Source organism: Sebastes fasciatus, chromosome 17, assembly GCF_043250625.1.
Source record: "Sebastes fasciatus isolate fSebFas1 chromosome 17, fSebFas1.pri, whole genome shotgun sequence".
NCBI lineage: Eukaryota > Metazoa > Chordata > Actinopteri > Perciformes > Sebastidae > Sebastes > Sebastes fasciatus.
Window position 1 is genome coordinate 28,818,135 of NC_133811.1, and position 15,551 is coordinate 28,833,685.

Consider the following 15,551-nt stretch of genomic DNA (forward strand, 5'->3'; position numbering starts at 1 on the left):
TCCACGCCCGGACCTCGCCGCACCTCGACGGAGCTCCCTGCTCCCGGTGCGACTTCCGACCGCGTCGTGCCGCGGCCCACGTAAAGATGTCAGATTGGATTTCGGTTTAAAAATGTTGATCAAAAGCTCAAATAACAGTATTCTTCTCAGGTACACAGAAAATATAACGTGTTGTTCAGAGGTGGACTTTAACTAAGAGCATTTACTGTACAATGCTGTACTTGAGTATTTCCAGTTCATAGTACTTCTGCTGCTTTAATGCATCAATACAAATTATAATATGCACTTATATATCATAATACAGCAGTCTGTACTTTAATTTAAGGTGATACATTTTGAGTTTGGAGTATTTTTACTTCATTGTACTCGTCAGTAAAGGATCAGAATACTTCCACCGCTGGTTATATTTAAATTCACCGTTGTCGTAGCAACTCCAGAAACGGTTGGATTTTGACCTTTTGACCTTTTATACTGTGACCTGTTTGTAAATTGGTGTTTTTAGAAACTTAAATATCTCACATAAAGAACATGTGTTGTCATGTTTTAAAAACAGAAATATTAACCTTTATGTTAATATTTACAGACAGAAATCAAATATGATAAATGTAAACGTCTGCTGTTTTGTTTTTCTGTCGGCAGCTTCATTCCTTTAGTCTTGATTCCCACACTGAGCCTGTATTTTTAATCCTCGGCGGACCGCCTCAGTCATTCAAGGTATTCAGCGCCGTCACCAAGTGCGCCTGGTGAAATACCATAGAAACCAGTCCAACCAGTCCAGGGACATACTGTTCTCCTTCACATTCAAACCGCTGCCTTTCATACTTCACTCCACCTTTTTTACCTGTCGGTTCAACGCACTCCGCTTTACATTTCTATACTTTTAACGTTTTTTATTTAATTAAACTAAACCGATTTTAAGGTGAATTTGTTGCCTGAGACATTTTCGGGAGCCATGTTGGGGCGTTTTGGCAACGTCTGTGTGGTGAAATAAGGGTTCTTGTTGTTGCTTCGTCCTCCAGCAGATGGCAGTGTGAGCTCAAACACCCGCCTCTCCTGCCTCTACTGTAAATCATGTAAAGCTGGTTGGGGTTAGGTAATACACCATTTGTTCACAGATCTGGGCATTATCCAGCCTTCCTGGATGTTCAGTGGCTGGAAACACGGAGCCACTCTGAGTTTTTTCTCTGTTAGTGAATGAAACATCAGAGTAATAAAAGGTTGATTCGTGTCCTTTCACAACACACAGCTCTGCCCCATTTTGTGGCGTCGGGTCTCCCTCGAAAACACCGGCTACGCGCCACAAACGGTCTGGCAGAGGCGTCCGTGAAAACACGAGCCGACCGCCGGCCTCGCGGGAGGTACGAGTTGATTTTAGGTGGGAATAAAGAAAGAGAATAAGAGAGGGCGGCAGCTGAAGAGTTAACCTCCACAAGACCCGTCTGAACCAGGGGTGGGACCTGCTCCCTTCCTAATCAGAGCAGAGAGGGAGGAGGAGGAGGAGGAGGAAGAGGAGGAAGAGGAGGGGGATGATAGAGGGAGGAGGAGGAGGAGGAAGAGAATATTAGAGTCGACACGAGTGGTGTGACGGGCCGAACAGAGGCCGTGTGAGGACAACCGAGAACCCTTTCACTACTGACCTACTTCCACCGACACACACACGTCTACACATGTGTGAGAGTCTATACGGCAGGTCGATGAGGACGACAGCTCACATTTAATGCTTCATAAAAAAACAAAAACACATGTTGGAATCACACTCTGAAAACAAACAGGTCTACATGTTGAACCTTCTTAGGTGAAAGAAGTACTCAGATGTGTTAGTAAAAGTAGTAATACTACCGTGTAGAAATACTCTGCTGCAAGCCAAAGCCATGCATTCAACATTATACTGAAGAAAAAGCACAAAGGTATCGGCAACAAAATCACCTAAAGTACCAAAAAGTACTCATTATGCAGAACGGTGCATAGCCTGCAGAGGTGGATGTAGTCACCGTGACGTCAGCCTGTGGTTTTGAAGCCTCAAATTTGGCATTTTGGCCGTCACCATCTCGGTATTTGGCCTTCGCCATCTTGGTATTTCTCCGTCGCCATCTTGGTTTTCAGCCGTGGCCATCTTGGTTTTTGGCCTTTGTCATCTTGGTTTTTGGTTGTCAACATCTTGGCATTTGGTGTTGCGGTCTTGGTTATTGGCAGTCGTCATCTTGGTATTTGGCCGTAGTCATCTTGGTATTTGGTCGTCCCCATCTTGGCTTTTGGCACTTGCCATCTTGGTATTTGGCCGTCACTATCTTGGATTTGGCCATTGCCATCTTGGTATTTGGCCGTTGCCATCTTAGTATTTGGCTGTCGCCATCTTGGTTTTTGGTCGCTGCCATCATGGTTTTTGGCCGTCACTATCTTGGATTTGGCCATTGCCATCTTGGTATTTGGCCGTTGCCATCTTGGTTTTTGGCCGTTGCCATCTTGGTTTTTGGCCGTTGCCATCTTGGTTTTTGGCCGTTGCCATCATAGTTTTTGGCCGTTGCCATCTTGGTATTTGGCCATTACTTGCCATCGCCATCTTGGTTTATGGCCGTTGCTATCTTGGTTTTTTGGCTGTCGCCATCTTGGTTTTTGGCCGTTGCCATCATAGTTTTTGGCCGTTGCCATCTTGGTATTTGGCCATTACTTGCCATCGCCATCTTGGTTTTTGGCCGTTGCCATCTTGGTTTTTGGCCGTTGCCATCTTGGTTTTTGGCCGTTGCCATCATAGTTTTTGGCCGTTGCCATCTTGGTATTTGGCCATTACTTGCCATCGCCATCTTGGTTTATGGCCGTTGCTATCTTGGTTTTTTGGCTGTCGCCATCTTGGTTTTTGGCCGATGCCATCTTGGTTTTTGGCCATTACTGGCCATTGCCATCTTGGTTTTTGGCCATCGCCATCTTGGTTTTTGGTCGTTGCCATCTTGGTATTTGGCTGTCACTATCTTGGATTTGGCCATTGCCATCTTGGTATTTGGCCGTTGCCATCTTAGTATTTGGCTGTCGCCATCTTGGTTTTTGGTCGTTGCCATCTTGCTATTTGGCTGTCGGCACCTTGGTATTTTGCTGTCGCCATCTTGGTTTTTGGCCGCTGCCATCTTGGTTTTTGGCTGTCGCCATCTTGGTTTTTGGCCGTTGCCATCTTGGTTTTTGGCCATCGCCATCTTGATATTTGGCCGTTGCCATCTTGGTTTTTGGCCGTTGCCATCATAGTTTTTGGCCGTTGCCATCTTGGTATTTGGCCATTACTTGCCATCGCCATCTTGGTTTATGGCCGTTGCTATCTTGGTTTTTTGGCTGTCGCCATCTTGGTTTTTGGCCGTTGCCATCATAGTTTTTGGCCGTTGCCATCTTGGTATTTGGCCATTACTTGCCATCGCCATCTTGGTTTTTGGCCGTTGCCATCTTGGTTTTTGGCCGTTGCCATCATAGTTTTTGGCCGTTGCCATCTTGGTATTTGGCCATTACTTGCCATCGCCATCTTGGTTTATGGCCGTTGCTATCTTGGTTTTTTGGCTGTCGCCATCTTGGTTTTTGGCCGTTGCCATCATAGTTTTTGGCCGTTGCCATCTTGGTATTTGGCCATTACTTGCCATCGCCATCTTGGTTTTTGGCCGTTGCCATCTTGGTTTTTGGCCGTTGCCATCTTGGTTTTTGGCCGTTGCCATCATAGTTTTTGGCCGTTGCCATCTTGGTATTTGGCCATTACTTGCCATCGCCATCTTGGTTTATGGCCGTTGCTATCTTGGTTTTTTGGCTGTCGCCATCTTGGTTTTTGGCCGATGCCATCTTGGTTTTTGGCCATTACTGGCCATTGCCATCTTGGTTTTTGGCCATCGCCATCTTGGTTTTTGGTCGTTGCCATCTTGGTATTTGGCTGTCACTATCTTGGATTTGGCCATTGCCATCTTGGTATTTGGCCGTTGCCATCTTAGTATTTGGCTGTCGCCATCTTGGTTTTTGGTCGTTGCCATCTTGCTATTTGGCTGTCGGCACCTTGGTATTTTGCTGTCGCCATCTTGGTTTTTGGCCGCTGCCATCTTGGTTTTTGGCTGTCGCCATCTTGGTTTTTGGCCGTTGCCATCTTGGTTTTTGGCCATCGCCATCTTGATATTTGGCCGTTGCCATCTTGGTTTTTGGCCGTTGCCATCATAGTTTTTGGCCGTTGCCATCTTGGTATTTGGCCATTACTTGCCATCGCCATCTTGGTTTATGGCCGTTGCTATCTTGGTTTTTTGGCTGTCGCCATCTTGGTTTTTGGCCGTTGCCATCATAGTTTTTGGCCGTTGCCATCTTGGTATTTGGCCATTACTTGCCATCTTGGTTTTTGGCCGTTGCCATCTTGGTTTTTGGCCGTTGCCATCTTGGTTTTTGGCCGTTGCCATCATAGTTTTTGGCCGTTGCCATCTTGGTATTTGGCCATTACTTGCCATCGCCATCTTGGTTTATGGCCGTTGCTATCTTGGTTTTTTGGCTGTCGCCATCTTGATTTTTGGCCGATGCCATCTTGGTTTTTGGCCATTACTGGCCATTGCCATCTTGGTTTTTGGCCATCGCCATCTTGGTTTTTGGTCGTTGCCATCTTGGTATTTGGCCGTCACTATCTTGGATTTGGCCATTGCCATCTTGGTATTTGGCCGTTGCCATCTTAGTATTTGGCTGTCGCCATCTTGGTTTTTGGTCGTTGCCATCTTGGTATTTGGCTGTCGGCACCTTGGTATTTTGCTGTCGCCATCTTGGTTTTTGGCCGTTGCCATCTTGGTTTTTGGCCATCGCCATCTTGGTATTTGGCCGTTGCTATCTTGGTTTTTGGCCGTTGCCATCATAGTTTTTGGCCGTTGCCATCTTGGTATTTGGTCGTTGCCATCTTGGTATTTGGCTGTCGGCACCTTGGTATTTTGCTGTCGCCATCTTGGTTTTTGGCCGTTGCTATCTTGGTTTTTGGCCGTTGCCATCATAGTTTTTGGCCGTTGCCATCTTGGTATTTGGCCATTACTTGCCATCGCCATCTTGGTTTATGGCCGTTGCTATCTTGGTTTTTTGGCTGTCGCCATCTTGGTTTTTGGCCGTCGCCATCTTGGTATTTGGCCGATGCCATCTTGGTTTTTGGCCATCGCCATCTTGGTTTTTGGCCATTGCCATCTTGGTTTTTGGCCATCGCCATCTTGGTTTTTGGCCATTGCCATCTTGGTTTTTGGCCATCGCCATCTTGGTTTTTGGCCGTTGCCATCTTGGTTTTTGGCCGTTGCCATCTTGGTTTTTGGCCGTTGCCATCTTGGTTTTTGGCCGTTGCCATCTTGGTTTTTGTTTGTCGCCATCTTGGTTTTTGGCCGTCGCCATCTTGGTATTTGGCCGTTGCCATCTTGTCTCATCTCAAACTCATGTTTACAATGTTTACTGAGGTAATAAATCAAGTGAGAAGTAGACTCATTTTCTCATAGACTTCTATAGAATCAGACTTCTTTTAGCAACCGGAGGAGTCGCCCCCTGCTGGCTGTTAGAAAGGATGCAGGTTTAAGGCACTTCAGCGTTGGCTTCACTTCTCAGACCCTGGAGGTTGTTGCCTGTATTAACATTCATTATATTATTGGAATGTATTATAATAAATGAAGCATTAAGGTGCAAAGGTGGAGCTCATTTTAATTATTTTATATTCTGCTGGGTGACTTGTGAATTTTCCTCCAGGGATCAATAAAGTTTTATATTAATATTTAATAAAACAATTTATATGCTATGTGCTTATAATTTGTATTAATAATCTGAATTTGTAAAGTGACTAGTAACTTAATAAGTGTAGTGCAGTAACAAGTACAATATTTCTCTCTGACTTGTAGAAGTAGAAGTATATGGAGCAGAAAATGGAAACACTCAAGTATAGTTCAAGTACCTCAAACTTGTCCTTAAGCACAGTACTAACACTTTAAAACAGTACCCAGCCCTAGTTTGAACTTTTTTCTCAAACATGTTTTTCTTACCTGATGGGGTCCGGCCAGCATTCAGCTCCGGTCAGGTGGATGGAGGGTGGATAGGTCACATGACACACGTCCATCTGTCCAGATGGACTGTAGACGTTCTGGAGGTCCGACTGTCTCGGTGCTGATCTGGAACACAGCAGAAGAAACAAACACAGAGTTAAGATGCTGCTCTCACTTTATTTTATTGGACATAACTTTTGACCTGAACTATAAAAAAGCACACTTGGTAACAATATTTTGATATATTTTTATGTTGTGTGTTTCCACTCAGGTTCTTTTACATACAAATTTAAAATGGGCCTAAAATGGATGGATGGAAACACACTTACACTTCTCAATTTTCTAATTTAAAGGTCCCATATTATAAAAAAGTGAGATTTTCATGTTTTTTGTATTATAAGGCAGGCTTAAGTCCTATATAAATACTGTGAAAGTATCGAAACACTCAATCCACAGGGAAATACACACAGCCCGTATTCAGAAACTCTGCATTTGAAACAAGCCGTCAGGATTTCTGCCCATTCGTGATGTCACAAATATACAATATTTAGACCCTTGACACAATTTTAAATGTAAACATTCTAAATGTGTCCCAGTTTATTTCCTGTTGCAGTGTATGTAAATAACATCAGCTGACAGGAAGTACACATGGACCCAAGCTGTTGCCTAGCAACGCAATTCCGTTGCAATTCTGTTGCAATTCCGTTGAAATGCACTAAAACGCACTAAAACGGAGCGTTTCAGACAGAGGGTTTATTACAGGTATATTCAGGCAGACAGTATAAGGAAAATAATTTTTTTTTTTAACATTACAGCATGTAAACATGTTCTAGTAGAAACACAAAATACAAGTATGGACCTGAAAATGAGCACGATATGGGACCTTTAACATCTTAATCTATAGAATCACAAGTTTTGATTAAAAGCTGTCAAAAACGGTGACCCAGTCTAAACACTATGGGTGCTCTATTTTTGCCAGTAGGATTACGTAACAAAATAAACTAATTAAAACAATATAATTATAATATATAAATATAACAACATTTCCGTCTGAATTGAGTACAAGAATGACATGAGAAGAAAATAATCAAGTAAAGTACAAGTACCTCAAAAATGTGTAAATGTCACAGAATATAACGAATCAAAGAACAACGAAACAAAGGTATTTATCTGTACAAATCTGTGGGGTTTCATTCTGAACCTTTTTGTTTTTAAGAGTGCAGGCGTCCCGGCCATGCTTCTCTTTTTTCAGCCGATTACGCCGCAAAGAGCGAGCGAGCATGCAGAGATATAGGCTGAGAGAGAGAGAGAGAGAGAGAGAGAGAGAGAGAGGCTGTCTGGTGCTGCTGTGGGTCATTCTGAGGACAACTCTCCTCCTCTCCTCCCTCCTTCCTATACCCTCCTCCCCTCTCTCTTCCTATACCCCTCCACTCCCTCCCCGTCTCCTCCACTCCCCCCGTCCTCCCATGTGTCTGCAGCTCGTGCCCGCGGTCCCTCTGCCTGCTCGCTGCATCGGCCTACATATCTCCAAACGCCTGGATGAACGGCTGCACGCAAACACCGACTGCAGCGCCGACACATAGCTTTTTATATGCAGCTGTTCTGGCAGTTTATTCATGCATTCATTTCCATTATGAAACACAACGAAGGAGAAAGAGACAAAAAGATGGATCAAAACTGTCACAGAAAAAAACTGTAAAAGAATATTATAGAAGAACATTTTAAATTCAGGCTGTAAACTGGAACACTATAGGTCCTTACAGGTGTATACGATAACAATACGAACAACAGAGATTAATATAAACACACATTCTCACTCCCAACACGCTGAGGGCTCGGTTGGTACCCCTCGGCATCGGAGATACACGGGGTACACCGTGTGTTACTTTTGGACGGACCAGGGACGGCGTGTCAATAGACGCTCGTTACATACATAGTGTCCTTTCAAAATAAACTTCACAGGAAGTTAGGTTTAGGCAACACAACTACTTAGTTAGTGTTAGGAAACGGTCGTGGTTGACGTTAACATCACTGACTAACGAGACTAAAGACTGACGTGACAAAATAAGCTCAGTGGGTAGAGCGGGTTGTCCTTTAACCACAAGGTTGGCGGTTCGATCCCCGGCTCCTACAGACTGCATGTCCAAGTGTCCTCGAGCGAGACACTAAACCCCAAGTTGCTCCCCGGGCGCCTGCAGCAGCCCACTGCTCCTAAAATACTTAGGATGGGTTAAATGCAGAGGTCAAATTTCATGTATGTACCTGTATGTTCTATGACAAATAAAGGTTTCTTCTTACTTTTAGTTTCACACGGGACACGGACAGCGGTCTCCTGATTCAAAGTCTTGTGTTGTGTTTGGAAATGACATGTTTTGCACATTGATGTACTCAGCCTTGCAATTTAATCAGATCTTAAAACCTTAATGATGCTTCATTGTGAAGATGGGGAGTTTTCGTTGAACGGCGACGCCCTGTCTTTGCGACGAATTTCGATGCCTCGCCTTGAAATACGAAACTAACTCGACTCCATATGGTCACGTTTGATGAGCGTCCCGGCCTGAAGACATCTACAGGATGCAATCATCGCTGCTTGCAGCTTGAATTATATTCCATTTCTGCCAATAGATCCCTCTAAATGCTACACTGTTCCTTTAAATCAGATTTTTTTTTTTTAACTCTGTAGTCTATAGCTGCCTCGTGTTGCGTTCACTGTCTGTACTGTTGACCCGTCGACCTCACTGTGTAATGAAATCTGCCGCCTGTAAACGTGATACATCGAGACGTATTGCATGTCTGCGACCAAACAAATGACGTGAACACTGATGCATGAGGAGGTTCTTCTGTTAGAATCTAATGTGTATTATTGAGTCAAATTTAACTATTTATGAACCTTTTTCAAACCCCCATGACTGCGTTTCAGAACAATAGCACTTCCTGATTGTTTTGGCGACCAATGACTTCTTTAATAAACGGTTTATTTTTAATTTTATGCCATCATTTTTTTCTTCCCCAAATGGTGGATATCTCAGATAAATGGGAGACGACGTTATTCACGCGAACACACTGGCTGGCAACCTGCTAACAGTCATCACACCTCTCATTATATCTATTCAATCGGGAAAAAAATGGTGCAAATGAGACATTTCTCTCCTCCGTCCCACCACAATACGACTCTCCAGCCTTCTATTAACTGTCAGAGCGCTCAGCTCTCCTCCTCCTCCTCACTGATAATCCCTCCAACATGAGAATAAATAATTCACCGCTGTCGGCTCACTGCCACGTCACTGCAGCTTTTTGTGTTTTCTCCTCCCTGGATTTTAAAGTTTACATGCTCGATTTATGTGCCGTCTGTCGGCCGCGGCCTTTCCACTTTTTAATGTGATTTCAGGAGGAGGTGAGTATTCGTCCCTGGGAATAGTTTGGTGACATATAGTCCCTGCAGGCTGCTCTGACAGTCCGTGGTGCTTCCCCTCCTCTGTTCTGTGATAATCCCTTTAACATGAGGACATTTGCAGTGTCAATCCCCCCCCCCTCTCTAAATGAAGTAATGGCCGCCTGTCTCGGATGCCTCAGCTCTGACAGATCGGTTGGCTGGACCGCCGCGTCCTCACAAGACCCCTGACAGGCTGCGTTCTCACAGATCAAATCTCTGCACGCATAAAATGTTTAAAATCAGGAGGGATGATCGTCTGTGTGACAACAGGAACTCAACAGGAACTGTAGTTTGTGTCCAGCTCACATCACAGTTATAAGAAAACTTCTCCAGCCTGATCTCATGAGAAGGAATAACAAATAATATGATAGATAATATATTACAATATTACAAGGTCATTCTGCTTTTCATGAGAACGCCACGCTACAAAACTACGGTAAGAGTCGCAGTTCGGTTTAGGAAACAAAACCACTTATTAGGTTTAGGAAAAACATCATGGTTGGGCTTAAAATAAGTACGTTAACTATATTCTGTATATAGGAAGTGGACGTAGCCACCGTGACGTCACCCATTGGTGTGTGGACTACGGTTTCGAAGCCTCGAGTTTGGCATTTTTGCCGTCACCGTCTTGGTTTTTGGCCTTCGCCATCTTGGTTTTTGACCGTCACCGTCTTGGTTTTTGGCCGTCGCCATCTTTGTTTTTGGCCGTCGACATCTTGGTTTTTGACCTTCGCCATCTTGGTTTTTGACCGTCACCATCTTTGTTTTTGGCCGTCGACATCTTGGTTTTTGGCCGTCGCCGTCTTTGTTTTTGGCCGTCGACATCTTGGTTTTTGGCCGTCGACATCTTGGTTTTTGGCCGTCGCCGTCTTGGTTTTTGACCGTCGCCATCTTTGTTTTTGGCCGTCAACATCTTGGTTTTTGGCCGTCGCCGTCTTGGTTTTTGACCGTCGCCATCTTTGTTTTTGGCCGTCGACATCTTGGTTTTTGGCCGTCGCCGTCTTTGTTTTTGGCCGTCGACATCTTGGTTTTTGGCCGTCGACATCTTGGTTTTTGGCTATCGCCATTTTGGTTTGGGAGCATCACCCCGTTGGTTTGGTTGCCGTCTCCATCTTGGTTTTTGACCGTCGCCATCTTGGTTTTTGGCCGTCGACATCTTGGTTTTTGGCCGTCGCCGTCTTTGTTTTTGGCCGTCGACATCTTGGTTTTTGGCCGTCTCCATCTTGGTTTTTGACCGTCGCCATCTTGGTTTTTGGCCGTCGACATCTTGGTTTTTGGCCGTCGCCGTCTTTGTTTTTGACCGTCGCCATCTTGGTTTTTGGCCGTCGCCATCTTGGTTTTTGGCCTTCGCCATCTTGGTTTTTGACCGTCACCGTCTTGGTTTTTGGCCGTCGCCATCTTTGTTTTTGGCCGTCGACATCTTAGTTTTTGGCCTTCGCCATCTTGGTTTTTGACCGTCACCGTCTTGGTTTTTGGCCGTCGCCATCTTTGTTTTTGGCCGTCGACATCTTGGTTTTTGGCCTTCGCCATCTTGGTTTTTGACCGTCACCATCTTTGTTTTTGGCCGTCGACATCTTGGTTTTTGGCTATCGCCATTTTGGTTTGGGAGCATCACCCCGTTGGTTTGGTTGCCGTCTCCATCTTGGTTTTTGACCGTCGCCATCTTGGTTTTTGGCCATTGCCATCTTGGTTTTTGCTATCACCATTTTGGTTTGGGGGCATCACCATCTTGGTTTGGTTGCCGTCTCCATCTTGGTTTTTGGCCTTCTCCATCTTGTTTTTTTGGCCGTCGCCATCTTGGTTTTTAGCTATCGCCATTTTGTTTGGGGGCATCACCCCGTTGGTTTGGTTGCCGTCTCCATCTTGGTTGGTTTGGTTGCCGTCCATCTTTGCCATCCTGGTTTTTGGCCTTCTCCATCATTGTTTTTGGTCGTCGCCGTCTTGGTTTTTGGCCATCGGCGTCTTGTCTTTTGGCCGTCGCCATCTTGTTTATTTTGCCGTTATCATTTTATTTTTTGGCCTTCGCCATCTTGTCTTTTGGCCTTCGCCATCTTGCCTTGTGGATGTTGATGTTTTTTGCAACCAGAAGTGAGACGAGATGTTGGAGTTAAGAACAACTGAACGCTGAATAAGACATTTTTAGGTGACCTACATGGAAATATTCTAGCAAAGTACAAGTACCTCAAAATGATCCTGAAGTACGTTGAGTAAATGTACTTAGTTACATTCCAACACTGCATACCATAATACTCAGCTGCCGAAAAAACTTGTCTCCTCTCTTGATCCACTAAAACGTCTGTTTCCTAAAATAAAACTTGTGTTTTATAATCATCCAACAAAAGGAAGTCAATGAAGAACATTTTAATGATTATTTTCATTATCGATTAATCTGCTGATTATTTTCTCGATTGATTGTTTTTCCATGAAATGTCAGATAACAGAGGAAAATGCATATTATTTATCTTGTCACATCACCACTGATGAGCAAAACTTGTCATATTTCACCCTCATGGCTCACTGTGCTTACAGTCAGTCTGCCAAATACCAATCAATACAGCTATTTCACTTTCTCTCTGTTGTTATCTTGCGTTGTCATGGCGACGGGAGATAATTGAAGAGATAATTGAAGTTTTATTGGCTCATTTAACTACTTCTGTATTTATCTCTCGGCCATATTTATAAATGGGATGTGCTTATCGCAGCTGCTCGATGTTTCTCTTTCACAAACACATTAATGTGCAAACACACATATATACAGTATATATATATTATATACTTCAATGTGTATATTCTGTAGGTGTATTGTCATTCATGTGCAAAGGTATATTTTTTGCCTTTATTTGATACTGATAGTGACAGCTCGGTTTTAATGGAGATTTAATGGATCAGGAAATACCTTCAAAAGAAAAAGTAAAATATCCGAAAATTAGTAAAATGTCTCAAAGAAAGTAAAATATATGAAAATTAATTAAATATCCGAAAGCAAGTAAAATATATGATTATTAGTAAAATATCTCAAAATAAAATATGTGAAAATTAGTAAAATATCTCAAAAAAAGTAAAATATATGAAAATTAGTAAATATCGAAAAGCAAGTAAAATATATGAAGATTAGTAGCAAACTATCTGAATATTATTAGTAAAATATCTGAATATTATCAGTAAAATACCTCAAAGTAAAATATCTGAATATTATTAGTAAAATATCTCAAGTATAAAACTACACATTCATGCATCTTTCTGTAGTTCATCAGACGGAGCTGCCTGAGAGGAAGTTTAAAAAAAGAGGTTTGGGAAAACTTTGAGCTAAAGGTCAAAGTGAGGACTCGTCTCATACATGACCCACACCAGATCTATGAATCTCCTGTACCGCAGTAGAAAGCTCAGTAGGTGTGTGATGTGGTGGAAACCCGGCCTGTGTGACGGGTCTTCCCAGGATACCAGGCAGTCAGCTGAATGTACACACCGACTCTCTCACTCCAGCGCTCTCACGTTTGAGCCGGCAAACGCACTCCCGGCCGACACGTGCGTGCTCTCGCCGAGCCTATACGACCCTCCTAAAAATAAATAAATATAGTCTGGTCAGAAGAGACTCGTATATACAGTCGCTCCTGTTTGTTCTCAGCCTCGAAAAACAATCCGCTCACCACCTTTCAGGTCAGTGCATCATAAACCTAAACACACACTCTCCACCCACGCAAACACGTATGCATGAATGCAGGCAGAGGGCAACGCATGAGCACACAAACATACTCTGATCCTCCGCTGAGGACAAAACACGGGCGAGTGAGCGGCTGGCTGGATGTCCTCAGGTGACCCCACATACGCCGCTTTAAATAGAAATGTGATTATGTCAGTAACCGACTGGGAACGACCAGGCAGACCTACAGACTGACACCTTCATCAGATCAGTAAAATAACCAAAGTTATTAGTCAAATATCCAAAAATTATTAGAAAATAATAATATATAATAATATATAATATCCAAAACAATGTGTTAAATATCTGAAAATATTAGAAAAATATCCGAAGAAAGAAACAGTGAAATATCATAAAATTATTAGTAAAATATCCCCCCAACCCCCAAAAAACAGAAAAATCAGTAAAATATCCAAAAGAAAGTTAAATATCTGAAAATTATTACAAAAATATCCGGAAAAAAATTTAAACTACGTCACTTTCTTGGAGCGTTTACTGTTGCCGCGGACGTCCATCCATCCATCTTCAACCGCTTATCCGGGATCGGGTCGCGGGGGCAACAGCTCCAGCAGGGGACCCCAAACTTCCCTTTCCCGGGCCACATTAACCAGCTCTGACTGGGGGATCCCGAGGCGTTCCCAGGCCAGAGTAGAGATATAATCTCTCCACCTAGTCCTGGGTCTTCCCCGTGGTCTCCTCCCAGCTGGTCGTGCCTGGAACACCTGCCAAGGGAGGCGCCCAGGAGGCATCCGTGCTAGATGCCCGAACCACCTCAACTGGCTCCTTTCGACGCAAAGGAGCAAGGACTCTACTCCGAGTCCCTCACGGATGACTGAGCTTCTTACCCTATCTCTAAGGGAGACGCCAGCCACCCTCCTAAGGAAACCCATTTCGGCCGCTTGTACCCGCGACCTCGTTCTTTCGGTCATGACCCAACCCTCATGACCATAGGTGAGAGTAGGAACGAAGATTGAACGGTAGATCGAGAGCTTTGCCTTCCGGCTCAGCTCTCTTTTCGTCACAACGGTGCGGTAAAGCGAATGCAATACCGCCCCTGCTGCTCCGATTCTCCGACCAATCTCACGTTCCATCGTCCCCTCACTCGCGAACAAGACCCCGAGATACTTAAACTCCTTCACTTGGGGTAAGGACTCATTCCCTACCCGGAGTAGGCAATCCATCGGTTTCCTGCTGAGAACCATGGCCTCAGATTTAGAGGTGCTGATTCTCATCCCGACTGCGTCACACTCGGCTGCGAACCGATCCAGTGAGTGCTGGAGGTCGCAGACCGATGATGCCAACAGGACCACATCATCTGCAAAAAGCAGCGATGAGATCCTCAGCACACCGATCTGCAAACCCTCCTCCACCCGACTACGCCTCGATATCCTGTCCATGAATATCACGAACAGGATTGGTGACAAAGCGCAGCCCTGGCGGAGGCCAACCCCCACCGGAAACGAGTCCGACTTACTGCCGAGGATCCGAACACAGCTCTCGCTTTGGGCGTACAGGGATTGGATGGCCCTGAGAAGTGCCCCTCTCACCCCATACTCCCGCAGCACCCCCCACAGTATCTCCTGGGGGACCCGGTCATATGCCTTCTCCAAGTCCACAAAACACATGTAGACTGGATGGGCATACTCCCAGGCCCCCTCCAGGATCCTTGCGAGAGTGAAGAGCTGGTCCGTTGTTCCACGGCCAGGACGGAATCCGCATTGTTCCTCTTCGATCCGAGGTTCGACTATCGCCGCGGACGGGTTTATATTATAGTTAATGGAACGCTCGTTGCGTTTCATACTGGCGCTAAAGGGCGTTTTGTGTGGCGGTATCAGACAACCGAGACAAAACCTCGGTATTTGACGCCCTTGGAATGATCGGAATGGGCTGATACTAAAAGCTCTTCATCCTCCACTGGATCAGTCGTCTAATTCATGCAGCTGAAGACGACGATGATGATGAAGATGAAGATGATTATGGTAGCCTGTCACACGTATACGACCTCAATATAGGACGACATGTAAAGACCTTGAACATATTGAGAAACTGTGTTCAGTCACATCTCTCATCTATTAGTATTCCTTTTGTTTCTCGTCTCGCTTCATCGTCTCTCCCTCTGCTCGGTCTCCTTCCTCTCTGTCTCCCCTCTTCTTCATCACTCGCTCTTTTACACCCTCCACTTCTTCTTCTTCTTCTTCCTCTTCTTCTCTCCTTCTTATAACCTGCCCTCTCTCTCTCTCTCTCTCAGTCTGCCCTCATTCTCAAACCTTTTCATTTCACTTCTCTGGCTGTTTTGTTTTTTTCTGGCTCAGATTTTCAGACTTTTCCCAAACAGAAAGTGACAAACTGCTTTCCAACTTCCCTGAAAACTGCTTACATGTTTGTTAAAAATCAATACGTCGATGAAATAATTGAGTAAACT

At 44.5% G+C, this 15,551-nt stretch overlaps 1 long non-coding RNA gene across 3 annotated transcripts in view; it reads right to left on the reverse strand.

Moving 5' to 3' along the window:
* The window catches only part of LOC141753879 (uncharacterized), a 36,489-nt gene that overhangs the window by 5,914 nt on the left and 15,024 nt on the right, over window positions 1-15,551 (reverse strand). For all 3 annotated transcript variants that reach the window (XR_012590535.1, XR_012590534.1, XR_012590536.1), the window contains one exon: window positions 5,997-6,117. This is a non-coding gene — a long non-coding RNA (uncharacterized LOC141753879). The remainder of the gene's footprint in view (window positions 1-5,996; window positions 6,118-15,551) is intronic.